At 66.2% G+C, this 24,748-nt stretch overlaps 1 protein-coding gene across 19 annotated transcripts in view; it reads left to right on the forward strand.

The window, feature by feature from the left end:
• Positions 1 to 24,748, forward strand: part of RBFOX3 (RNA binding fox-1 homolog 3) — a 171,670-nt gene that overhangs the window by 83,474 nt on the left and 63,448 nt on the right. For 12 of the 19 annotated variants that reach the window (XM_075441313.1, XM_075441320.1, XM_075441325.1 and 9 more), the window contains exon 2: positions 560 to 676. The gene's annotated coding sequence lies outside the window, so the exon portion shown is untranslated. Of the gene's footprint in view, positions 1 to 559; positions 677 to 9,291; positions 9,453 to 23,388; positions 23,546 to 24,748 lie in introns of those variants that run through there. The other 7 variants (XM_075441331.1, XM_075441329.1, XM_075441324.1 and 4 more) reach the window with 2 other exon arrangements.

The following is a 24,748-nucleotide window of genomic DNA, read 5'->3' on the forward strand; positions in this document are numbered from 1 at the left end:
TCGGGGAAAACCAAGCCAGATCTGCTGAGAGTGCCGTGGGACTGCGGGCTGCCTCCGAGGAGCCGGTGGGGGAAAGAGGGTGGGTCGGGGGGCATGTTTTCCTGGAAGAAAGAGCCTTTGCCTTGCCTTGTCTCCATCCCCTGCGCTCTGCTGAAGCCAGGGCTTGTGCTCCTGGGGGAGGCAGGACCGGCCTCAGCATCCTGCATCGGTGTGGAGACTGGGACATGGAGACTGGGACGTGGAGACTGGGACAGGATCCCCGAGCTGGGGACCCCCTGTGCGCCCCTTGCCACCAAGCCCTGTTCCCCAGAGCCGGACACGGTTCCCCCTCCCCGAGGGGCTGGGGTCCTGCCTGCCGGGCTGCCGCTGCAGCCGGGCCATGCTCCAAAGCCGCTCTCCAGCCGTGAAAGAATTGTGCTGTTAGAGGAGTGGGACAAGCAGTGCGCGAGCCCCTGGATGCCGCGGCGCTCAGCGGCACCGAGCTCTGCCGCGTCCTCCTCCGTTATTAGCAGCGATGCCTACACAGGGACGAGACCGGAGCCTCTCCTCTCTCTTTCAGGCTAAGGAGCTGCTGCTGTGAGACCCCGACGGCTCTTCCCGACGGCTCCGAGGGGCAAACGCCAGCGTGAGCGCCTGCCTGCACCCGCAGCACCAGGGACCTGCTCTTGGCCTCCAGGTACGTCGCTCCCACCGAGCAGCCTGGGTGGGGGGAGCAGGGAGACGGGGTCGGGATGAGGATGGAGCTGCTGCTCCCCGCGGGCTGTGCCTGCCGGTCAGCCCGTTGCGTGCTTTGCGCCAGCACTGGGAGCAGATCCCATGCCCACCCACGGTGGCACAAGTGCCGCAGGTCCAGGCTCTCGTGAGAGGACCTGGCAAAGGGGACGTCGCAGGGAGAAGCCATGGCCGCTCCAGTCCTCATGGGACGGGGTGTGGGGAGGGGTCTGGTCCTGCCCCCAGGCCAGGCTCCCCGCTGCTCCGCAGGGATCGGTCCTGGCTGTCACCCTCCTGCTCGCTGCAGGAGCAGGGGCGTCCCGGAGCACGCGGCGACCTTGATGGTCCCCCCGCACGGGCAGGGGAGCGCACGAGCACGGTGCGCGCACACAGCCCTGTGCATCGCAGCCCGGACGGACCCACCGAGACCCAGCTCTTGGCACAGACCGTGCCGCAAAAACCTGCCACGGCTGCTGGTGTGGCTTCCCTTTGGTCTGGCTTGGACCCGGCCCCGTCAGCTCACGTCACGGGCGCCGAAAGCCGCCGCATGCTGACACCAGCCTGCGCTGGCAGCGTGCTGCAGCCCAACGAGCAGGTAAAATTTCAGCCTCGCAAAGGCAGCGTGACTTTCCCCTCCGTCGTCCCCGTTTCCTCCTGGCGCTGCGAGTCCCCGGGGGTGCGAGTGGCTGTCGGGGGGGCTGCTGCAGCGCTGCCACAGCGCTGTCACAGCGACGGGTGCTGCTCGGGGACAGGCCACGCGGCACTGTCTGCTGCTGCACGCGTCTCCCGGCACGCTGCCACGCTGGCTGCTGCTCCCCAGGGACCCCCGCAGCCGGGACCGCTCTTCCCCTGGCTGGCGTGAGCAGAGGGCAGCACCCGTGCCGGTGCAGCTGTGCCGGTGCAGCCGGTGCCGGTGCAGCCGCGCGTCGCCGGGCGGCTCAGCCCGCCACAGGGCTCCCGGCGCTGGGGAGCCGCGCGTCCCCACCTCGCAGCGCTGCTCGCCGCACGCCAGCTCCGCTGCCTGGCCCCGGTCCCAAGGGCACGCTCAGAAATCCTCAAACGGGGAGTGGGATTCTGAGAGCCCTCGGCTGGGGCAGCGGTCGTCCCGCAGAGCCGGGGATTAGCGAAGGCTGGCTGCTGCCGGGAGGCTCCGCGGATGGATTTCCCCAGCTGCATTCATCAGTCGAAGGCAGCACAGGCAGCGGAGCTCTGTGCATCACCTTGAAGATTTTTTTTGTCTTTTGGAAAACTTTGGGTGGATGTTATTGCTCATGAAAGCGAGGGGCTGATCATGCTGGGAAGGAGCAGGCGTAGTGTGGGCTGGCACCATTATGCAAGCTTCCCACACGCCGCTCTGCCAGTGCACGCCGTTCCAGAACAACAGCACGCGCCCGCGTGCCAGCCCCGAGCCCACCCCCGGGTCTGCCGGAGCACCGCGGGCCCGCGCTGCCCACGTCGCCCTCGCCGCGCGCCCAGCCCGCGCTGCCCGCGCCGCGCTCCTGCGCAGAGCCCCACGCACAGTGGGTGGGCAGGGATGGGGGGCCAGGGGGGTGCGCGGTCCTGCCTGGCCTCTGCCCCACAGCCCCGCGGGAAGAGGGGCCGTGTAGGGCTGCCCCATTGCGCCGGGAGCACCGGAGCTGGCCTGTTACGTGTGCCCTGTCCGGAGCAGGAGCACCGGGAGGTCCTGCTGGGACCTTCTGGTGACTGGGGCACGTACGGGTCTGGGGGCCGCGCTGCTTGGTGTGGGGGTTCGGGGTCGGGATGTTGCCCGGTGGCGATGCGCGTGCCGGTCCCGGGGAGCACGCTTTGCTTGGCCGGGCTGGCGCAGCCATTGCTGCCAGGACCCGTGCCGGGCGCACGGGGAGGGGTGGGCTTGCCGTGCTCCCGCCCCCAGTCAGATTTTCTCCCTTCTGCTTTCTCCTCTGCCCTGAACGCTCCCTCCCCACGACCCGTTTCCCTCACCGGGGCCTTGCACGAAGCCTTTGGGTTGCCGGGGCTGTGCGCGAGGCTCGCTCGGATGTCGAGGAGCAGCCTGGAGCGCGGCGGGACGCACTGACGCGGAGCCCCTGCGCCGGTGCTCCCCATTGTCCCCAAACCCACCACGGCCCCCCGGGAGGAGCGCGCTGCTCCGAGGAAGGCTTGGAGATGAGCAATGGGGAACCATCTGACAGGGGAGCCCTCGAGGCGCTGCTGTTCCAGCGAGTGGGAGTGCGAGATCCGCTCAGACATGAAAGGCTGCGCAGCTCCGTCCCCAAAGTCACGGCGAGGAGGAGGAGGGGGCCGGGGGGTGTGTGGCTGCACGGGGAGGTCATCCCGGGAACGCCTGGCACCGGGATCCCCGCTCCCCCCTTCCCTCCGAGCCAGTGAATTAGGTCACATTTGAAAGTCAGTTTCTTGGCTGTGGATTTAATTTGGCTTTTCCAGGCTAGTTATCATATAATAAATTCCAGGAGATTTATAGAAAACATGCCCAGGGAGGCTTAGCCAGTGTGTAACAAGATTTGTGCCTATTTCCCGGCGTCGAGCAGCTCCGGCAAGTGCAGTGCTGTCGGCAGCGGCACGGGCAGGGCTGGCAGCCCCGGCAGTGGGGGGCCGTCACCCCACGGCTCTCCGGGGCGCAGGAGGGTCCCCAGCGCCGACGTCCTCTCCGCGAATGCCCCGGGAGTGGCTGTGTTCCCCGGGGCCGCTGGCCGCTTGTCTGCTCAACGTCAGCCGCGCCAAGCGGGACCCCGGCGGGAGAGAGTCCAGCGCAGGGCTACGAGGATGAGGAGGGGACTGGAGCATCTCTCCTCCGAGGAGAGGCTGAGGGAGCTGGGCTTGTTCAGCCTGAAGAAGAGAAGCCTGAGAGGGGACCTTAGAAATGCCTCTAAATATCTGCAGGGTGGGGGTCAGGAGGACGGGGCCAGACTCTTTCCAGTGGTGCCCAGCGACAGGACAAGGGGCAACGGGCACAAACTGAAGCCGAGGAAGCTCCAGCTGAACCCGAGGAAGAACTTCTTCCCTCTGAGGGTGACGGAGCCCTGGCCCAGGCTGCCCAGGGAGGCTGTGGAGTCTCCTTCTCTGGAGATATTCCAGCCCCGCCTGGCCGCGGTGCTGTGCAGCCTGCTCTGGGTGACCCTGCTTGGGCAGGGGGTTGGGCTGGGTGACCCCCAGAGGTCCCTGCCAACCCCGCCATGCTGGGATTCTGTGATTCTGTGGGCGACGCTGGTGGCAGCAGCACTGTGAGGACCCAGCAGCGCTGGGCTCGGGGTTGGAGGGGGGCAAAGGGGGGGTCAGGGGGCCACCAGGTGCCTGTCTGTGGGGACATCGCTTCCGGGGGCCCTCGCGTCCTCTCCTCCCTCGCTGCCGGGGCGCGGGGGGCTGTGGGGTGAGAAGCCGCCATTGGCCGCTCTTCGCTTTCCCGGCTGCTGGAAGCGGGTTTCCCAGCGCGCCGGGAGAGGCCAGGAAGGGAAAAGCGCTTGGGTTCATGGTGATGGATGATGCTGGTGGCACGCTGGCAGCCGAGCGGCTGGGAGAGCGCCGGCTCAGCGCAGAGGGCACTGCCAGCCGCGCTCCCCGCTCGTCTCTCGCTGCTAACACCGCCCAATTAGTGTCTTATTAGTCACTGCGCGTGTTAAAGCATTAAGAACAATTAAGGGTGAGAAGAGTTTCCAGATGTAGCGGGAAGTGCTGGAGCCGGCAGCTCTGCGGCTGCTCCCGTGTGGAAGGGCGCTGGTGGCACAGCGGGGCTCGCTGCCGCGGGCGCTGGGGCCGGCGCGGGGTCCCGGGACCACCAAGGAGTGGGCAGCCAGCGGGCGATGCCGGCTGCGGCCGGGGGCCTCGCGGAGCTGGGGCAGAGCCACGGGGGTGCGGGGTGGGTGCAGGACGCGGCTGCTGGGGTGCCCGCTGCCAGGGGGACGCGCCGGGCCCTGCCCCGGACCCCTCAGCCAAGGCGGCCGCGCTGCCCCGTGCACGGGGAGGCACCTCCACGCGCCGCTTGGGCACCGCGGACCCGCTCCCCGTTATGGAGTCTGGAAATGAATTCGAGTCAAATATTTATTTCCTGGCTGGGCTGGATGTGAGTCAGAGTCCCCGTGCTCGGCACCCAGCCGTCGCTGGCAGCCCCGCGCCGCGCCGCGCGAGAAAAGGGGGCTGGGAAAGCGCCTGGCTGCGAGCAGCTACGAAAGTGCATCTGGGACGCGGCGTGTGGGGGACAGCCGCCTCGGTGGCGATGGCACCCGTGCGGTGGCACGGCGGAGCGCTGGGGAAGCGGCACAGGCGGAGACGAATGTGACTTCAGAGCCCGAGCGCGGGGGACTGCAGCTCCCCAGAAACAGCCCCTGGGCACTGCTGGGGGGAGGGGGCCTGGGGCAGGGGCTCCTGGGGGCTGTCGCTGTGCTCCCGCGGCTGGGCCCCCCCCTCCGCAAGGTAGGTCACACCCCACTATTGCCCCCTGCCATTGCACCCCACATTTGCACCCCACCATTGCACCCCTGCCACTGCACCCCACCGCTGAACCCCACCACTGCACCCACCATTGCACCCACCCCGCGCTCCCCAACACCAAACCCCTCGCCCTGCCGCCGGGTGCCGGGGGAGGTTTTCCCGCCGGAGACTTGGGGTGCAGGGGCTCTGCTCCGTGGCGTGCCCGGGAGGGGCTGCCCCGGCCCGGGAGCTGCGTGCCCAGGGCTGCCCACCGGAGCAGGGGCCGGGGGCCGGGGATGCCGTGGTCCCCCCCGTGCTGCTGCCGGGGCTGAGTGGGCACCGCGAGATGCTGGCGGCAGCCGGGGCGGCGGAGGGGAGAGCCATGGCCTTCAGCGTGTTGGCAGAATTTCTTGGTGGCCGGGCACGGAGCGGTGCTGGCCAGATGGCATTTGGGAGTGACCCTGCAGCTCTGAGCGGTCCCCTCGGCTGCTGCGCGACGGTGGGCGCTGCGGGGAGCGAGCAGCGGTGCCGCAGCCTGCTTGCGCCCATGGGAGGTTGTCAGGGAGCCAGGGCTGAGGAGGGGTGGGGGGCGAGCAGGGGGATGGAGCCGAAGCCCAGCGACCATGACGCAAATTCGATGTGCGCCACGGTCCCCGACTCGCCGTGGCCGTGGGAAGAGCGCGGCGGTGTCTGGTGAGGCTCTCCTGCCACGCCCTGACGGCTCCTCCGTCCCGTGCCCCCCGCGCCTTCGCCTCGGCAGCGAGATCGCTCCTCCTCGCTCCGCTTCGGGCAGAGCCTGAGCCCGCTCCAAGAGCCGAGGCGGTGGGGCGGGGGGCCGCGGGACGGTGCTGCTGCCCGCGCTGAGCCCCCCGGGAAGGGGGTGTGGGGTGGCACACAGGGTCATGCCCCCGCGTGCGCCGGGTCCTGGTGGTTGTGGAGCCCGAAGGGTCTGCAGCGGCGAGGTGAGCCCCCCCACTCTGCTCTGCCTTGGCCCCGACCCAGCGAGTGGGGTGGAGTGTGGGGTGGGCCGTACCCCCCCAAGAAGGGGGGCTTTCTGCCCCCCGGGAGCGCAGCGCTCGCTGACCCCACTGCCTCCGGCGCAGTGGGGGCCGGGTCTGGCAGCGCTGCTCGGGGGGCAGCCCCTGGCAGGGCAGAGCGCGCCTGCGCGGGGGCTGGGGACGCTCAGCCGCTGCCCACCCTGGACCCCCGCAGGGGTCAGGGTCCACCCCGACCCGCTGACGCCGAAGCCAGCTGAGCGGGCAGCGGGCAGCGAGACGTCGGCGACGGGAAGTTTGTCTCACGGCTACGACGGGCGACCGCGGTCCTGGGGAAGGGCCTGCGGGTGGGTGACGAAGCGCGGCGAGGGTGGTCTGTGCCGCCACGGAAGAGCTGCTCCGGGGTGAGCTTCGGCACACGCCGCTGCCACCCTGCCGCTCCCTGCCAGCTCCTCGACGGCTGCCGCACCCAGAGGTGCCCAGAATTGGGGAAGGAACAGGGAGATCCTGGCACAGCCCGCAGCGGCGTTTGCGTTCAGGCGAGGTGGGGGCCCGGCAGCCTCTCGGGGTGAGGAGTGGGGCCGGCACGGCCGGCGCCAGCATCCCCTGGGACCGCTGCGAGGGAGCCGGGTCCTGGCGATGGCCGCGCTCCGGGTTTCTGGGTGTCGGGCTCCTCTGCTCAGCTTGGTGTCCCAGTTCGCCGTCCATGATTTGTGGCTTTGCTTCTTCGGTACAGGAGCTGCCGTCTCGCTTCGGGGGTGGGCGAGGGGCTGGGTAGGGGGTCCCCGGTCTGGCTGGGGCCACCAGGGGGAGGCGATGTCGGGGTGGGCTGCTCCGAACCTTTCCCTGCAGTGATGGGATAAATCACGGTGGGGCTGTTTCTGTTCCCGTCTGTCCAGGTGCTCTCTGGGGACGGAGCCCGGCTCACCTTCCCCTGGGATGGAGCGCAGGGACCAGCCGGGGCCAGGCAATTCCCGGTGGGATTGAAGCATCCCGTGGCCGTGTCCCGTGGGGCGAGACGCTGCCTGCCCTGCCCAGGGGCTGTGCGAGCGGGAGCTGCTGGGAGCAGCCACTCCGAGCCGGGAGCTGGGGACGCGGCGGGGCGACCGGGAGCCGGGCAGGGTGTGCGGGGACCTCGAGGCTCTGCGAGTGCGGCGCGTCGGGCTGCGGGGCCCAGCGCTGCGCCGGCGTCACCGGAGGGAGGGAGCGAGCTGGGGCAAGGTGCTCCCGCTGCGTGGGGTGCGAGCAGCACGCGGCAGCGAAGGATGCGGAGGGGAGCGGGACTGTGCCCCCCCGGGGTGCCCCGCGCCAGTGGCAGCGCTCCCGGGCTGGGGGGCTGCCGGCGGTCGGAGGGCTCTGCGCCGGGGCTGCCGAGCGCGTCCCCTGCCCCTCGCGCTGCGGGTGCTGCTGGGGAAGGCCAGGTGCTGCTGGGCGCTCGGCCGCGGCGCATCGCCCGCAGCCGCCGGTGCCGGGCTGCCTTGCAGCATCCGAGCAGCTCCGGTTACTTAACATGCAGCAAGTGTTGCGCTCGGAGAAATTTAGACGTAATTTTTTTGTGCTTGCATGTAAATGTGGGTAGGTGCTGTCCTGATTGATGGCAATTAGCATTTTCTAACGGTAACAGATGTTCAGATTGCCAGGAGGCTGGTACCTAACGCCCACGCTGCCATCTGTTCCGCTGGGCACTGCCTGGGGAAGCGACACCAGCGCCGCAGACCTGCGAGTCCTTGCTGGGGTGTATTCAACAGCATTGTGCAAGGGGTTTTAAATTTTTATTTTTTTTTTCTGGGGGAAAATAATAATAATAAAGACGTTTTCAGGTTTATAAATAGTACGCTCTGTTTATTATGGGATGGAGACTTTCCATCTGATTAGCAGCCTGGTTTCTGCACGGAGTTAGGGAAGCAGCCTGGGCAGCGCATGGAGCCAGGGCGCCTGGCCCGTGGTTTTCCAGGGCAGCAGTGGGATGGGGCTCCGGTGTGACAGCGGTGCCGTCTGTGGGGTGTCCGTGGGTGAACCCGCCGTTCCCTGCCGGCTCCCCGCCGCGGGCGGTCGCTGCTCTGCTGGGAAAGGAGCTGGTCGGCCGTGGAAAGGGTGGAACATCTGCGGACCTTTACAAAGTGCTCAAAGGAGTGTTTGGGGCAGAGGCCCGGCCCCCCGAGCGCAGTCCCCGCTGTCCAGGCAGTCCCAGCCACAGCGCCTTTCCTCACCCATCGGTTGGTGAGGGCTGTCCCAGCGCCCAGCCCGGAAGGTGCCCGGCCCTCCCCGGGCACGGAAACCTTCTCCTTTACTTCCTCCCTGCGTCTGCAGCCTCTTGCACCCCTTCACGCTCCGGCCAGCGTCGTCCTGCCGTGGGAACAGCTCCTCGCCCTGCCCAGCGCCTGCTCCCTGTGTGTTCGCAGAGACGGAGCCTTGGCTGGACGAGCTCCTCCGTCCTTCTGTCCTGCTGTCCTTCTGTCCTGCTGTGCTTCTGTCCTGCTGTGCTTCTGTCCTGCTGCCCTGCTCCCCTTCTGTCCTTCTGTCCTTCTGTCCTGCTACCCTTCTGCCCTTCTGTCCTGCTGTCCTTCTGTCCTGCTGCCCTTCTGCCCTTCTGTCCTTCTGCCCTTCTACCCTTCTGTCCTGCTGCCCTTCTGCCCTGCTGTCCTGCTGTCCTTCTGTCCTGCTGCCCTGCTGTCCTTTTGCCCTTCTGCCCTTCTGTCCTGCTGCCCTTCTGTCCTGCTGCCCTGCTGTCCTGCTGTCCTTCTGTCCTTCTGCCCTGCTGCCCTGCTGCCCTTCTGTCCTTCTGTCCTTCTGTCCTGCTGCCCTTCTGCCCTTCTGCCCTTCTGCCCTTCTGTCCTACTGTCCTGCTGCCCTTCTGCCCTTCTGTCCGCTCCCCAGAGCCGCGCTCGTTGCCTGGGCAGCCCTGCCCTGCTCCTCCATCCCGAGCCGTCTCACCCGCAGTCGCCTGGCGGCACGGATCCGGCGCCGGCAGAGCACCGCGTGGCGGCGTGGCTGCTGCCTGCTTTCCCCTGGCCATCGCTTTGCCAGGAAAGATGCTCGCTCCGTTCGCAGATGCGGGCGGGGGTGACTCACAGGCAGCCTGTCACTGAGTAATGGCATCGCCGTCCCTCTGCCGCGCCGGGCTGGAGCAGCCATCCTCGCGTCGCCCTTATGCGCGGCGTTCCGAACCCCGTGCGGCGCGGGCGCTCCGGTCCCGTGGGCTGCCAGCCCCCGCGGGCTGAGGGCTCTTCCCCCGCGTGGCCGATGCCCCCTGGCCCTCGCCAGCCCGGCTGCCGGCCCGGCCGCTCGCCTGCCTCGGCTCCCAAGGACGATGGCGGCTCGCTCGGGCGTGAGCTGCCTTTGGTAAGGCACCGTTGCGTCCTGCCTGTCTGTCGTGCGTCTCCGCCTTGTTTTCCGTCGAGCTGCTTTTCTGCGGGCTGGGGAGGGCCGGGGGGTCCCTCCCTGCCCCCGCTCCTCGCTTGGCTCCGCGCTGCTTGTTCCCAGTGCCATGGCCCGTTGCAGCTGGACGCGGCTGGGCTGTGAACTGGGCTGGTTCTGGTGGGTTCCTGGGATGGAGGGTTCCTCGTTCCTCTGGTTTGAATTCATTGGGTGTTTGGAGTTTTGCTCCTGCTTTGGCGACCGTAGCTTCCGTAAGGCAGCCTGCGGACGGCAGCGTGCTGATCGCCATCGCTCCCGAAAGCCGCAGCTAACTATGCAGTCAGTCCTCAGGCAGCACCTAGGTTAGTTTTGTCCCCACTCATCCGTGCTGTGTAGCAGCGTCACTTTTTTCTGTATTATCTTTTTATTTGCATAACTAATGAGCCTTTTGCTGTTTTGCCACAGCATCTTGTTCAGCCCCCCCTGGCGATCCTCGCTCTGCCCCGTGCTCCTGGCACATGAGGTTTTCTCTGCTGCTGCTGCTGCTCCCCGCGCCCGGTCCTCGCAGGCTCCCCTCGCGCGGCGCGGGGTTATTTACCCCCTCCCTGCTGGATCGGTTCTCTGGGAGCTTTCTTCCTCTTGCTGAGGACTTTATTTACTCCTCCTGCGTTAAACAAAACTCTGCTGGCCTCACGGCTGAAGGCTGTGGCCTCTGAGGTCCTCTTGTCTTTACTCTTGGAGCTCGCCCCGACGTGCAGATGCGTTTTTGTTTGCCGGTGTGCTGTTCAGACTGACTCGGCACGTGGCCGCCTGAGCCAAGGTTGTTTTCGGCAGCCGTGCCTGCCGCTCCGTGCCTGTGCTGGGCCGGTGGCGTGGCGGGAGGACGGTCTGCGGGAGCCCTGCACCGTGCCGGGGATGTCGGGCTGCCGGGGCGATGCCCGTGGTGGTGAGCTGCGAACGGCCGTGAAGGCGTGGGGAGATTCCTCTGGAAGGCGTGCGCCCACCGGGGAGAAGCTAGAAGGCAAAGGGATGCGGGAAAACGCCGAGACCTGGTGTGAGAATCTGAGCTGCCAGCGGGGCTGGGGGCTGCACCGGTACAGCCCCCCATTGCGAGTGTGCACCCCGGGACCCCGCAGTCCCCGCAGCCGCGTCCAGCAGCCCGGCAAGCTGGGGAGCTCCGGTGCAAGCTCAGAGCCGTGGGATGCGATTCGCGTCGATTCTCCGTGTGGTCATCGGGTTTGGGACCCGGCAGCGTCCCAGAGCCGCGGCTGCCGTGCGGCGCTGCCAGGGTTTGGGGTCGGCCCGGGAAAGGCTCCAGGGCAGCTGGAGCAGGTGGGGGGAGGCTCGGCCGCTGCTCTTCTGCAGCTCAGGGAAGCTTGGAAGCACTTCTCTGTCCCCTCCAAACGAGATGTCCTTGGTCTTGGTCAGAGCCAGGCTCGGTGCGTGGTGAGGAGGGGGCTCAGGACCCCCGTGCTGGGCAGAGGAGCCGGCTGGCGGCTGTGGGATGAGCCAACCCCTCGCCCTGGTGCGAGCGAGTTGACTTCGTCAGACCGTGCTGCGCCGAAGGGCCCGGGCGACGCGGGCTGGGGACGGGGCGAGGGGCTACGAGTGCCCGCAGGCTGCTCCTCACTTGTCTTTTTTTCTTTTGTTGGAAAACAAGTCTGCTTTGCTGCCTTTGCCATCCTTCCCCTCGCTCGCTTTCCAAATCCATCTGGGAAAACTCACCCGAGTGTTCGCAGAGGTGGCCCCAGCCCGGCAGCGCCTGCTGCTCTCAGAAAATGGCTCCGTTGCGGAGGGTTTGATCTATTTTTAAAGGGAGCTCAGCGCTGTCTCCTCCCGCCCTCCCACCCGCCGGCTGAGCTAAGCCCGAAGGCTCCCGGGAGCGCGGCAGCGATGCAGGGTGGCTCGCGAGCCCCGAGCCCGCGCTCCCCGGCCGTGCCGGCGCGGTAGCCATGGCCGGCCCTGGGTCCTGCTCTCCGTGGCCGGGAGATGCTCCGGTGCGACGGAGCGGGGAGCAGGAGAGGGCTCCCTGCACCGCTTTGTCAGAGAGAGGAGCTCGCCGCGTGGTTTCCATTCCTTCAGGCAGGGAATGTGCTGTATAAATTAACATACGGAAACCTAGCTCCGCTTGGAAGTTTGGTGTTTTCTCCTCGTTTGATGCCCTGTTATTAAAACTCGATTTTCTGCGAATAACATCCTTTAAATAGCATTCGTCTTCCAGCGATGACTCACGGCGAAGCAGCAGCTCCTCGCAGGGAAGGCAGGCAGAGGGCAGGCCTGGCGCTCGCAGCCTTGGGAATCCCCAGATTGGTGCCCGGTGCTTTGCCGCGCTCGGGGAAGCTGCCGGGGTTGCCTCTCCTGCCCGTCCCACTTCCCCCGCCTGCTCGGCTTCGGTGATGCCCAGGGACTCGGTGTGGGCGTCGGATCCCCCAGCACGGTCCCCGGAGCCGGCAGACCTGCCCGGGTGCAGCAGGAGGTGACCATGCACCCGCCTGTGCCGCGACGCAGCCGGCGGGTCCGGCGGGCGGGGGGAGCCGCTGCTCGGCTGCCCAGCAGGGTGCTGGGGGGCATAGCTCAGCACCCGAGCAGGTCGTGGGAGGGGGAGCGGGAGGTCGGGCACTTCGCCAGCCGGCACCGAGCCGTTTGGCAGCGCCAGGAGCGGGATGCCCGGGGCTGGGGGAGCATCAGAGCGGCCGAGGAGGGCGAGAGGTGTCAGGGACAGAAAGAAGTGCATGAGCTGTGTCAGGGTGCCCAGCAACAGGACAAGGGGCAACGGGCACAAACTGAAGCCGAGGAAGTTCCAGCTGAAGATGAGGAAGAACTTCTTCCCTCTGAGGGTGATGGAGCCCTGGCCCAGGCTGCCCAGGGAGGCTGTGGAGTCTCCTTCTCTGGAGATATTCCAGCCCCGCCTGGCCGCGGTGCTGTGCAGCCTGCTGTGGGTGACCCTGCTTGGGCAGGGGGTTGGGCTGGGTGACCCACAGAGGGCCCTGCCAACCCCCACCATGCTGTGATTCTGTGATTCTGTTTTGAGTGCTCACTGGGCTGGAGGACTGGTCCGGTGGGTGGGGAGGCAGGGTGGACGGGGCTGGGGCTGAAGGCTCCCGTCCGAAGCTCCTTCACCAGCACTACAGCACGTCCGCACGCCGCGATCCTCCCCCGGGAGGAAGAGGAGGGCACAAGCAGATCTTCCAGCGCTGGCAGTGTCAGGCTGGGGCAGCTCTGAGTGGTCCTGAGCACCTGCAAAAATGAGCTTACACCCACCTCCTGCCCCCCTCCCCGGGAAGCCGCCCGCTCCGGTTCAAAGTTTCCTACGGGATTATTGTTCTTTCTGGGCTGGCATTTGTTAAGGTGACAGCAGCCGGGGAAAGGGAAGGTGTTGGAACAAATTTCTCATAAAAAGTAGTGAAGTTGATGAAACCATTACAGTGCCTGCATCCCGCACTCAATCATGGTGACACGCCGGGGGAGAGGTGCCCGCGCTGCCGTCTGCCGAGCGTTCCCGCAGGGAGCGGGGCCAGCCCTGCCTTCGCGCGGGTCCCGTCCCCGGTGTCCCCTCTGCCCGTCCCGCAGCCCGGGCGTCCCCGGAACTGCCGGGATTCAACGAGAGGGTCCTGCCGGGGCGGCTCAGTCACCTTCGGGGACCGGGGCACAGTGACAGCGCGGACGCAGCGTCCGACAGCCAGCAGCGTCTGCTCCGCGTCCTGTGGGCTCCGTGCTGATCCCTGCAACCCTCTGTCATGGAAGGGCAGGGGAGAACCGGGCGGGCAGCGCCCGGCATCGGGCGATCCTGCGGGAGCAGGGTCTGTGCCGAGTCCCCGGCCCCAGGGCAGTGCCGTCGGGGGGAGCGAGCTGGGGCTGGGGGAGAAGGGGCGACCGGGGAAGCGTGGGCAGGCAGCTGCCCGCCGGGCACCGGAGATCTGCGAGCCGCGCAGGCAGCGTGCAGGATGCATCCCCCCTCCGTTCCCCTCCCTGGGACCCCTGCAAACACAGGCAGCAGCCGGGGAGCGGCGGGCAGCGCTGGAGCTTGTGCTGTGAGGCCGGAGGGGCTGTGTACCACCAAGGTGACAGATACTGGGACGTGTCTCCCGTGCGCAGCGTTGGTTCTTAGGCATGGCGTCTGGCGTGCAAAATACGGTGGGAAGGGGTTTGGCAGCCCTGGCGCGGGCGCCGGCAGCGTGTCTGCCTCCAGCCAGGCTCCCCCGGGGCTCTGCCTTCTGCGGGTGCCTTTTCCTGCAGAGGTGCTGCTCTGGGCACCATGAAGAGCCGAGGGGACTCCAGAAATGGCAGTTTCTCTCTGGACCAGGTCTCAGAAATGTTTTTAATCCCTTTTCCACCCCCGCAGCCTGCTTCACACTGGGCTGGAGGCAGTCGCCTGTGCTAAGTGCTCGCTCCTAGGCTGGGTCTCGAGCTGGTGGAGGAGGCGCTGGCTGCGAAAGGAAAACCCTTTTTCCTGGAGGCATTGAGCTATTCCTCTCTCTGACCTAGATGTCAGTTTGATGCTCCGGCAAGTCCCAAGACTCGCCCGTGAAGCTGCCCAGGGGAAGATGATATTTCAGGAACACAGAAGCTTCTCAGCAGTGGTAAAGTGCACGAGCTTTCCCCGGCAGGAGCCTTGCAGAGCCTCCGTATGCCCGGACCGCCGTGCCAGCCGCGGAGCCGTGCCCCCTCTCCTCGGGCAGCGCGTGCTCCGGCACACGGTGCCAGTGCCGGGCAGAGCCCGCAGCGCTGCCGGGGCTGGGGGCTGGAGCGTGACCGCAAGCAGCTCCGGTGCCCCGTGCTCCGCGGCGCTGCCGCCATGCTGCCCGCCTGGTGCCCGGCCTTCCTGCCCGGAGCGGGAGCCTTCCCGGCTGCGTCATGCGGATCCGCGGCAGAGACCATGAGCAAGCTGTGAGGGGAACGCGGCGTGAGCTGGGGACGCACACTCGCCGTGCTGGGTGACTCCGCGTTGGCACACTCGTCCGTCGCTGCAGCCACGCAGGGCTCCGGCAGCCAGCGCTGAGCACGGGGAGCGCCGCTTGCCTTCGCCTCTCTGCTCGCCTCGTCCCGTCTGCGTCAAAACGCTCATCCTGCTGCAGTGCCCTGCATTCCCCCGGCACCCCCAGCCCTGCTCCCGCGCGGGCTCTGAGCTCCTGAGCAAGTGCCCGAGCTCTGCGGCGGTCTGGCAGGCTGGGGAGCACCGGGGAGACACGGAGTCTGACCCCGAGGCCTGGCTCTGGGGCTCTCCGAGGGTCGCAGAGCTGCTGCCGGCTCTGTCGCCGGGCACGTCGCGTGGTCGCGTGGGTCCGCTTCGACAGACGGATCTGAAAAACGTGGCGGTTTCGTTCTGGTTTTCTTATTTACCTTCATTCCGCTGCGGCACTGCGGGTGGGGACAGAGGAGCAGGACTCCACGCTGCGCAGCCTGCTCGCGGTCGCGCCGGCCGGTGGGGATTGTCCCCAGCCGAGCCCCCAGCGCGTCTCTGCGCGGGGACAGGGATCTGCTGCCCGCCGGCTGCGGGGGGGCTGGGCACTGCGCAGAGCCCCCGGCAGCACCGGCGGGAAGGCTGCCAGCTGCCCGACGTGCGGCTGCCCTCGGTGTCCGCAGAAGGCCTTCTCCTTCGTCGGGCACGTCTGCGGGGGGTGGGAGCAAGGAGGGCTCGGGTCGGGGAGCAGCGCTGCTGCCCTGCAAGAGCCCACCGAGGAGGGGTGGGGGGTGTCGTCTGCGGGGGGGTGCGTGGAGCTCTGCAAGTGCAGCAGCGTGGAGAGGCGGTGGAAAGGGTTGGTGGGGTCACGGAGGGAATGCCAGGCTTGTTTTAATCTCTCGGTGGCTTTTTGATTTTTCCTTTCCTGCTGTGTGCCTCAGTTTACCTGGCTGTTAAACAGGGGTCCGATTTAAAGCCCTTCTGCAGGCCCGGCAGTGTCGCTGGAGTTTGCCGTTGGGTGTCGTGGCGAGGAGGAGCCTGTCCCCTGCTCATCCAGCTCCTTCTGCGTCGGCCCCTGTGCTCGCTGGGCACCAAACGTCCTTCTCCGCTCTCGTCCGTGGGGTCGTGCCCACTCCGGGCTGGGGTGCGTTCCCGGGGGTCTGCCGGGGGCTGGTCCCGCCGGCCCCCCCCGCCTGTCGCTGTCGGAGCCTTCGTGGCAGGCGCTGCCCAGCGCCACCGGCACGACCGAAGCGTTGATGCTTTCGTCTTTTGTTCCCCCGCACCTGTGAGTTCCCCCGTGGATGATTTAGAGCCGAAAGCCTGCGCTCTGGCACGGGGAGAGGGTTCCCGAGATAAAGTCGTCTCTGCCAGCAGCTGAGGTGACAGAAGCCCCATTAACAGCAGCATATGCCTGCACACACACACTGCGAGGGAGCCGGAGCAGGGTGCGGGAGCGCGGGAGCAGCAGCCCACGGGGGGGTGCGGTAGCTGGTAATTACTCTGCTGCCATTGGGACGCTCCTCGCTAATTTACAGCATTAGCGGAGTCGGGATGCGATTCTTCCTCCTGAGCCCGGGCAGGGCTGTCCCCTGGTGCAGGCAGCCGTAATTATCCACATTTAACTGAGGGCTTGTAAAATCTATTTGTCTAGCAGAATGTGAGCGTAATTGCTGTGAATTAAATAAGGATGCATTTGTGGCTGGAGCAGGACCCTGCCTGACGGAGAGCGCAGAAAGTCGTGTCTCCGCATGCCGGCGGGGAGGGGGCTGCTGCTGGCCCCGAGCCGGGGAGGGATTCGGGGGGTTCCACGCATCGCTGCCTCCCGGCGCAGACCTTCACTCGCGCTCCCGTGGCCGCTGCAACTGGGGTGGATGCGCTGACGGGAGCCGGGCGCCCTGTGAGTATTCCCCGTCATCTGCTGGTTGGTCTCCGCTCTCAGCCCGGGTCCTGGGGCCGGGGGCTGCCCTGGGTTTATCTGACTTGACGAGTGCATTTGCAGAAGCCCGTCCTGGCGTGGAGCCGCTTTGCCGGGGTGTTCCTCAGGCGAAGGTCCGCGGGCTCCAGGTTTTGTCTCCGCAGCCTGCCTTCCCCCGGCACTGCTGCCGGCGGCAGGGCGAGCTGCTCCCGGCTCCTGCTCTCCCTGCGGCCGCAGCCCCGCGTGCTCGCCGCAGCCTCCTGGGGCGGGATGTGGGCCGGGGGGGCCAGGGGCTCGGGCGCTGCAGGGTGGGTGCTGCTCGGTGGCCTTTGGGTGGGCACTGGCATGGGTGGCACCAGGAGGGCTGGTGGAAAGCCGGGTGCCCCACGGCTCTGGGTGCTGCGCAGGAAACCTGCCCTGGGTCTCCTCCGCCCTGGTGGCTGAGCCCCCCCCGGGCAAGCTCCCAAGGGGGTTTTAGGGCGTTTGGAGCTCCCCAGGGGCCCTTTCCCCCACCCGGAGCGGCATCGACAGACCTGTGCCCTGGACCTGCTGCGCCTGGAGGAAGCAGCACGGGGTGGCCATGGCTTCGTCTGTGCCTTTGGCTCGGGGACCGTCATGCCCGGAGGCCGAGCTGGCAGGGTGGGCTGGGGGTGGGCGGCCGCTCACCACGGCCGGGTCCCCCCCAGCACCGGGGTGGGATGCTGAACCTCCCTTCCCTGCGTGAGGGCGATGGTTGCAGTGGCTCGATGGAAGCGCTGCCCGTCGCCACGCGGCGAGCCCGTGGGTGAGGAAAGGTGCGCGCGTGGTGGGAGTGCCCACAGCGTCGTCGGCGTGCTGCGGCCGCTCGTGGTGTCCGTGCTGGAGAAACACCGGGGACACGGGAAATGAGCAGAGAAGAGCCACAGAAATGGTTCACAGTCTGGAAAACCTGCTCTGCTGTGGGAGATGCAGCCTAAGTAGGTTGAACTTTTCATCCAAGAGAAGTTTAAGCGGTGGCTTTGCGATGTAGGTCGTCTTAGGCTGCGATCAAGAGATCTCTGCGGGTACAGAGTGCTCTGATTTAGCCAGGAAAAGATATAACAAGATCCAGGCACTGAAAGCTCCAGCTAGACAAATTTTGACTAGACAAGAAGTGCATATTTTTATCAGGGAAGGTAATTAACCACTGGAACAGCTTAGGCCCGTGGGGGATTCTCCATCACTTGACATCTCTGGATCAAACACGGATTTCTGTCTGGCAGGGATGCGGTAGCTTGCATGAACGCGGGGTTAGAGCGCAGCCGTCTTCGGCCCGCGTTCCTTGGGCGCGGCACTCGCCGGGTCTAACGGCCCTTCGAGCCCTAAGCTGTAAGAAGTGATAATGTTCAGTGTTGACACTTGGGGCTAGGTTAAAATTTAGGTTACGGCAGGAGAGATGGAGCACGAAAGCCCTTGGAAATGGGAATTGAGAGAGCTCGTCGCTGCAGAGAAGGAATCCTGTTTTCTCTGGGGATTTCTTGGAGCGTGCAGCGTGCTGAAGTCACCCTCAGAAGTCGGGTAAGCAGCAAATGATCAACACCGTGGGCTGGCACGAGGGTTTTGCTGCCAGAGCGCACTGGGAGCCGGTGCTGGGAGCAAGGTCTGGCAAGGTGCTGCGTCCCGGGGGCTTCGGGCCCCTCTGGCCGCCTGCTCCTGCTCTGAGTGTGAATACCCTGGGGAGGTGGGAGGGGGCCAGCGGCTGCCCGGTCCCTCCTGGCCGGGAAGGGTCGGGCTGTGCTGTCTCCGGGCTCTCCGTGCGGTGCGTGGCTGTGGGGCTGCACTGCTGCTGGGGACGCGGAGCTGCAGCCGGGCTCGGCTCCGCAGCCACCGTGCGACCAGTGACGGGCAGAGTTGCTCCGCAGTCTTGCAGGCAATGCTCTCTGCGCATCTTGGCGTGTTGTTGGCCTTTTTTCCGTGCAGCGCATCACAGCTTGCTCATTTTTGCCTTGGGATCCACGATCGATCCTCCTCCTCTCTCAAAAAGGCTGCCGCGTACCCAGGCGTCCCCTCCTCGGCGTGTGCCGGTTGCGGCTGCTGCCTGCCGCCTGCCGCCGGGCAGCCCCTGCCCTCGCCCCTCCAGCCCAGCGCCAGCCCTGTCCCAGACTGGGCTCTGCAGGGCGCCGAGGAAGACTCCTCTGCTGAGTTATGAGAGTGCCGTGTAGGCTCAGAGAGGCTGAAGATGGACCTGGCCATGGTGTTGCAGCCGTGTTGTGCCCACATGGTAATGCTGCTCGGCTTTATCCACGAGTGCTGGGTACTCGGGTGCCAGAAACTCCTGCAGCCCAGGGAAGTCGCGTTCCCTCCCGTGCCGAGAGCGCCGGGGACCATCCGGGGAGTGAAACCCGGTTGGGGTGTCCTTGGCACGTCGGTGTTTGCTGCTGCCTGTGCGGCCCCGTACCCGGCTCTGGGTCCCCGTGGGCAAACCGGCAGATGTCCGTCCTGCCGCCCCGCGCGCTCCGAGCTCGGTGGCCGCTGGGGCCGGCGCGGGGCTCCGACCGCTGCCCTCGGCTCGCGCGGTGCTGGGCAGCACGCTGCCGGAGCAGGCAGGACGCGGCTCAGCGTGCGCTGGGAGGGTTCCCGGGGCCGTCCATCTGCTGCTCCGCGGCAGCGCGAGGGTTGTGCAGAGCCAGCAAAGCGATGGCCAGGGGCCGGGGCCAGCCCGCTCGGGGACCTCCCGCCTGGCCCGCGCGTGCTGGTGGCCGTAGGCATCCGCGTGCTGGCAGCCCGGGCGGGAGCTGCGCGCTGAGCGTTGCTGCCAGGCCCCCAGCAGCACCCGGCACGGTGCTGGTGGCCGACCGCGCTCCCGATGGAGGAGCATCCTCTCCTGCTGCGTCGGGCCGCAAATAGCGACTGAGTCAGGCTCTGGAACGGGACCATCTTCCCAGGTCCCCGTTTTTTTCCCAATAATTTTAAATCTGTCCGCTGCTCAGAGACCGAATCCTGTGTCGGTGGGAAGTGCCGCAGGACAGTGTTGGTGAGTGGGATTTCTGTCACTTCTCAGTGGGGCAGGGGCTCACCACGCCCCATCCCCGTGTGGCAGCGCGCCCGCTCCCCGCTTGCGGTGCGCGCCTGACTCGTGCGGGCTGCTCTGCGCCGGGGTGAGGCGGCGGGGGCTGAGCTGGTCTCAGCATCTCTGAGCACGAGGCCTGCTGCTGTGAAGGCAGAGCTGGTCCCTGCCCTGAGAGCATCTCCGTCACCCGGCATCCGAGGGCTGTGGCCGGCATGGCCATGGCCAGCGTGGCCGTGGCTGGCGTGACCATGGCCGGCGTGCCGCAGCGCAGCGGGGCCGGATGGAGAGCACCGCACCAGCCTGCCGCAGACCCTCCCCAAGGAGCAAGCGCTGCCCCACGCGCCCGCACCGCTGCGCTCTGCCTTCGTCCCGGAGCCAGTGTCCCATGGGACCGAGGGCACGCTGGCCTTTGGGCTGGAGGAGAGGGGAGCAACTGGGGAGCGTGGTACGGGAAGGGTTAATGCGGAAAGATTTGTACCCTGTGGCGTAAACACTCCAGAATGCATGTTTGCCTTCATTTGCATATCGAAACATATCCTAAAGGCCCCTCGTTTTGGAAGTTCTGTTTTTTACTCCATCTTCCTATAGAAGGGAGGAAATTATTCATAATTAAAAAGTAATAATAATGTGGAATGAAGGAACCCAGCTGTATAATACCCAGCACAAAAGGGGGAGCGTGGGGAATCTATTTTTAATGGTTTCCACAGCAACGGAGATTTTGTTTACAGTGATTTTCCTCCTGTGCTGTGAGGCTGTTCCCAATTTACATTTGTAAGCAGCTCTTGCGCAGGAGGTCCATCACTGGAGGGTGCTCTGGGCACTCGGAGATGAGCTGCGGTGGTGGAGAGGCCAGCCAGTGCTCCTGGGGTGGGGTGGGGTGAGGTGAGCAGGACCCCCAGAGCCCAGCGCCTGCCCGGGCATCGGGCCCTGACCTGTGGCATCGCCGCTGTCCCCCAGGCTGGGGTGCGTGCGGCACCGGGGGCTGCGCGACCCAGAGAAACCTCTGCCGAGGACCAGCCCAAGGCTTGGAGATCTCCAGCTGCCTTCAGGAGCTGCACGGTGACCCCGGCACGGGGACCCTGCCCGCCTCCGTCCGCGGGAGCTGCCGCACGCTTCCCCTGGGACGGCTGCGTTCGTGCCGGTGCCAGGGGAGTGGAGCCCCTGTGGAAAGTGGGGGACGCCGGGGCTGCGTGCGGGGGGCCCGTGCCCACCCACCCTGCTGTGCCGGGCGAGGGGTCCCTTGGGTCTGCTGAGCCGCTCCGTTCGCTCTGAACGGCCCGGGGGGTGGTTGGCTGCCCCGCTGGGCTGGGACCTGGGCACTGGGGCGTCCCCGTAGCCACGGGGTGCAGGGGAGAGGAGGACGGTGCTCACCGCTCCCCCCGCGCTGCCGCCGTCGCTTGCCCGGCCAGGCTGCGGCTCGCCCGGGGTGCTGGCGATGGAGAAGCTCTGTGCCGGGCTGGGGTCCGCAGCTGGTGCCCCCCCGGGGCCGCGGGCTCTGGAGAGGGCGCAGGTACCGCGCTGCGGTGTGGGTGACGGAGCCGGGGAGACGCTGACTGTCAGAGAGCTCTTTTGCCTGGCAGGCGCGGGCACGACAGGATCCTGTGGCTGGGAACTGAAACTCGACCGATGGGTACAGGTTCTTAACGAGGGCTAACGGAGCGACGGAGCAATCTGCTGAGAGCTCAGCGCCTTCCCTGGCGCTGGGTCTCCCCCTCGGTGGCTCCCAAAAGCAGACGTGAAGCGGTTGAACTGCGGGCATCTGCAATGGCAACGGGCACAAACTGAAGCCGAGGAAGTTCCGTCTGAACCCGAGGAAGAACTTCTTCCCTCTGAGGGTGACGGAGCCCTGGCCCAGGCTGCCCAGGGAGGCTGTGGAGTCTCCTTCTCTGGAGATATTCCAGCCCCGCCTGGCCGCGGTGCTGTGCAGCCTGCTGTGGGTGACCCTGCTTGGGCAGGGGGTTGGGCTGGGTGAGCCACAGAGGTCCCTGGCAACCCCCACCATGCTGGGATTCTGTGATCTGGATTGCTGGGGGACAGGGCAGCTCCCCGGGCAGAGCGCGGCGGCAGGGGCGACGCGAGGGAGACGGAGGCTCATCCGTGGTCCCTCCTGGAGCCTGCGGAGGATGCTCTTTCTCTGGGAGGATGGGGAGGCGGATGAAGGCTTTCCGGGTTTTCTTAGGTTCTCTCCCCTTTTCCCTCCGGGGGCGGATGGTGGACAGCCCTCTCCCTTTCGAAGTGCCCACCCCCGGGTGTTAGCAGTTCGTCCCTGGGGGTGGTGGCTCAGCTCTGCTTCAGGATGGTGACAAACGTGCCAGTCCTGAGGACCCGGGCCAGGACAGGCGTTAGCTCTGCTCCCGACGGACACCCTCACCTACTGGGTCACACCAGGGGAGAGCAGAGCTCTGCTCCCTCGCTCGGGGTACCCCCGGGATCTGGGTGGGGTTTGCTTTAATTGCAGACTCATTTTCATCAGTAAAAAGCAGGGCTGGCTCTTCCTAAGTGCTGTGGGCTGACGCAGCCAGTCTGGGCTTGGCCACCCGAGGGAAGGTGGAGCTCGGGGCTGGAGCAGCTGGTGCTCGAGGGCTCTTCGGGAGCAGGGAGCGATCCTGGCCGGGCTGCCGGCAGGAGGCTGTTGGCCCCTTCCAGCTGCACGGCATGGAGCTGCTGCCCGGAGATCGGCTCCTTTTATGAACCAATAAAAGAAGGTTTTTATCACCTGTTCCAGCTAATTTCTGTGGTTTGTAATGGCTTTGGGAAGCAGGTAATTGCAGCGATCGCATTACATGTGTAGGCATTAAAGGGAATTGAGGGGACTGTTTGTTAATTAGCTGTACTTGTGTGGAACCTGAAACATATTAACCTTCATATAATCCCAAACTATTAGGGATGAAGAAGGGATTTAATGATGGGAGAAACAGAAAAACAAAAAGCAATTAGGGCTCTTTTTCCCAGCATTGCTAGTGTGTTGGAGCCGGGGGGGGGGGGCAGCTGACAGAGCAGCCCAGCAGGCAGGCTGGGAGGCCGGTGGGGTGGGATGAGCCGCAGGCAGGTGCAGAATCCCCTGGCAGCATCATCCCTGGGTGGGAGGATGAGGAGGGAGAACAGGACACCTGTGTAACCCCCAATGATGCTGATCTCCCCTCTTTTCAGCTTTGCATCATCCGAGCTGGGACTCGGATGCCGCAGTGCGCTGGGGAGCAGCGATCGCCCCTGCTCTGCGAAGGCCGAGCTGCGGGCGCTGTCCTGACTGTGGGTCTGCAGGGCGCGGGGCAGCCCGGTGGTCCTGGGGTGGGACAGGGTGGGCTCCAGGCACCGCTTCCCTTCGCAGTCGCTGAGGATGCTCTGGGAGGGGGCTGGGGAGCAGCCCATGGTGCAGCTGCTGGCTCAGCCCCCCCGTCATGCTTGGTCAGTGGGGAGCTGGGCTAGGGGAGCCGCTGAGCTCCTCCCCTGCTCTGGGGAGCCTGGGCTGGGGCTTCGGGGGCCCTGGCTGCCCCCGGGATGCTGACCCGGCCCCTGTGCCCACTGCGCAGCGATGGGACCGACGTCTCGCCCGCAGCCCGGGCGGGCACTGAGCCTGGCTGCCCCCAGGGGCTGCGAAGGCTGGAGGGGCTCGGGGGTCCCTGGTGCTGCCCGGCTGGCTGGCAGCCCGCCAACCCCATCCAGCAGCGCAGAGCTGTAGATGCCTCGGGAGAGCCCTGGCCTTCCCCGCCGGCGCGTCACGGTAGCACGTGCTCTGACTACTGCGACGTCTCCTGCCCAAAGTTGTCAAAGCCGGGCCGGGCGCGTGAAGCCCCGAAGACAGCTCCAGTTCCCTGCTGGGAGCCCTGGTGCCTTCCCCAGCAATCGTTAATATCCATCAGCACCGTGCAAACAAACTCCCTGCTCCATTTATTCCACCCAGCTCCCGATTTAATTAGGTTTTCCAGTTTTCTGCTTGTCCTGGGCCGATCACTCCTTAAAACAGTGGAGAATTAATTTGCACCTGCTGTCAGAAAGCGTCTCTCCCCAGTTAGAAAAATAATTAAGCCATCATCACACATCAGGGGTAATGAATCACTGCACTCCATTCCCTTCACAGGTCGTTTGTTTCCTTCCACGCTGGCGAAGAAGGTGCAAACTGAATGTGAGCAGCTGCCAGGTTATCCCTGTCCCCGCTCTGCCCGATTTCCTTCCAGCTCCGTGGATTCTCCAGCTGAGCTGGACCGGGGCCTTTCGGAAGGCTCCTGGGCGGGCAGGTGAGTGGAGTTTCCCCGCAGCCGCAGGGATGAGGGAGCCTGGGTTTGCTCCTTCCCGAGCCCTGGGGGTGTGTGCTGGAGGGTCGGGCTCCGGCTGCCCACGCCGCGTCCCGCCTGTGGCACGTCCTGCCGGGAGCGGAGCTCAGCCCGGGGCCAGGGGGCTCGCCCCACGCGGGCAGGCGGTCCCGTGGGGTCAGCGCGCGGGCTGGCGAGGGGCGTGCGGTGGCACGGGGCTGGCGAGCAGCGGGCCTGGCTGCGGGAGCTGGCGTACGCCTCGTAGCGGGCTGCGGGGTGACCGCTGCGACGTGCAGCTGACGCCGTTGAGGTCCCGTGTGGGCAGTGACGTGCCAGCTGGGGTGGCCCTGGGAGCTGGGAGGAGGGAGCGGGGTGACGTGGCGGTCGAGCTGGCTGTTCACCCGCAGCGCGGCAGGGCCACGGGCACCCCCAGCCCGCGGCGCTGTGCAGGGCATGCGTGGGGCCGTCACGGGTGGGCTTACGCTCGGTAAAGCGTGTTCGGGCTGAGCGTGGACGTGGTGTGACGCTGGGGAGAAACTGAGGGGGATGGTGGGAGAGAACATGGATGCGGATCTGAGGGACATGGTTTGGTGGTGGAACGACAGTGTTAGGTTAGGGGTTGGACTCGATGGGCTTGAAGGTCTCCTCCAACCTGAACAATTCTGTGATTCTGTGCTAAACGCCCTGTGTTTGCATGATGGGACATAATTATCTTGGTTTTGGGTGTAATGATGCAAACCATAATGATGGTTTGGGTGTAAACGTGCCCCCGGATTTGGGGTCAGGAAGAAATTTTCCTCCGGATCAGGTTGGTGGGGAGGTGCTGGAGGCTTTGTCCCTCTCTGCGGTGCAGGTTGGTTCTGCTTACGGTGGAGAAATGAGGACCTTGATGAACAGTGTCCGGGGCCCGTGTCCCCACCTCCCTCCCTGCGCCGTGTTGTGCTTGAGTCTGTCCTGCTTTCGCTCGCTGCACGCTAGTGGGGCGGCCGTGGTGGGATGCTGCTGCACGTCCTCTGTAGCTGTGATGGGGTGGCCGTGGTGGGATCCCGCTGCAGGTCCTCTGTTACTGTGACGGTGAGGCCATGGTGGGATGCTGCTGCAGATCCTGTGGCTGTGATGGGGTAGCCGTGGTGGGATCCCACTGCACGTCCTCTGTGGCTGTGACGGGGTGGCCGTGGTGGGATCCCG

This window comes from Opisthocomus hoazin, chromosome 21, assembly GCF_030867145.1.
Source record: "Opisthocomus hoazin isolate bOpiHoa1 chromosome 21, bOpiHoa1.hap1, whole genome shotgun sequence".
In the NCBI taxonomy this organism is placed as follows: Eukaryota; Metazoa; Chordata; class Aves; order Opisthocomiformes; family Opisthocomidae; genus Opisthocomus; species Opisthocomus hoazin.